This window comes from Panthera leo, chromosome C1 (assembly GCF_018350215.1).
Source record: "Panthera leo isolate Ple1 chromosome C1, P.leo_Ple1_pat1.1, whole genome shotgun sequence".
In the NCBI taxonomy this organism is placed as follows: Eukaryota; Metazoa; Chordata; class Mammalia; order Carnivora; family Felidae; genus Panthera; species Panthera leo.
Genome location: NC_056686.1, coordinates 23,151,091 through 23,152,147, shown reverse-complemented (window position 1 = coordinate 23,152,147; position 1,057 = coordinate 23,151,091).

Below are 1,057 nucleotides of genomic sequence, written 5' to 3'. Positions count from 1 at the left end.
CCCCCCCCGCCACCGGGGTACTCACCTGTCCCAGCCTTGTGAAGGAGCTGTTTGGTTGTTTTGTTTTTGTTTTCTGTTTGGTTGTTCTTTTTTTTTTTTTTTTTTTTTTTAACACTTCCCGTGCTGTGCCCATTTATAAGAGGAAATAAAATTAAGCTGAAATGATACAGTGTGGCCTGAGTGTGAGATAAACAAGGAGGCTTTGCGGGAGGGGCGGCTCGTGGTTTCCCCCCCCCCCACCCCACCCCATCAGCCACTTTACCCTTCAGAAGAAATTGAGAACCAAGCAAGGAAAATTGACCGGCAGCCTCTCGCGGGAACCATTATGGTAAAAGCGACCGTTGGTTGAGAGTGTTCAGGAAACCACGAAGCTGACTGTGGTAAGGCCGCCTGGGGGCTGTGGTTGGGCTGGGGCCAGTCTGTGGTGGCGTTGGGGGCCCTGTGGTCCCCCCCCGCCCAGGGGGAAAGAACTGGTTTCAGGCCACAAAGGGAGAATGTTGGGACCACAGGATATCAGAATCAGACTGACTAAGGCCGGATGGCTTTGGGGTCGGGAGGCCTGATTTCAAGCCCAGGTGACATTTCCCAGCTGTGAGTCTGGAGAGGCCACTTCTGAGCTCGCGGAGCCTCGATTTTCTCACCTGCGAAACGGGATGACAGTGACCGCCCGCTAAATGGAACGTGGTAAGGATTCCACGAGGAAGAATAGTGCTCTGTGCTAGAACAGAGCAGAACCTCAGGAGAAGCGGTTTTCCCTGACCTGGCACCACAGACTGAGCCCTAGGGTCACAGGGTCATAGAGCTGGGAGGGCCTCGGGCCAGCCCCCAGCCCTGGGCCCTTTGGTGCAGAAGTCCTTGTGCCTACCCCTGCCGGCGTACCTCTTGTGACAGGGCTTTGGTGTATCCTGGGGACCAGTAGGTCACTCTACCTGTTGAGAAATCGTTTCATTTTTAGCCAAAATCGGCCTCTCCAGTGTTTCTCTTCTCTGCGGGCACACCAGGCTCTGCCCTCTTGCCCTGGGATGGCCCCTAGGCGTGAGTGTCACGGTCGTGAACT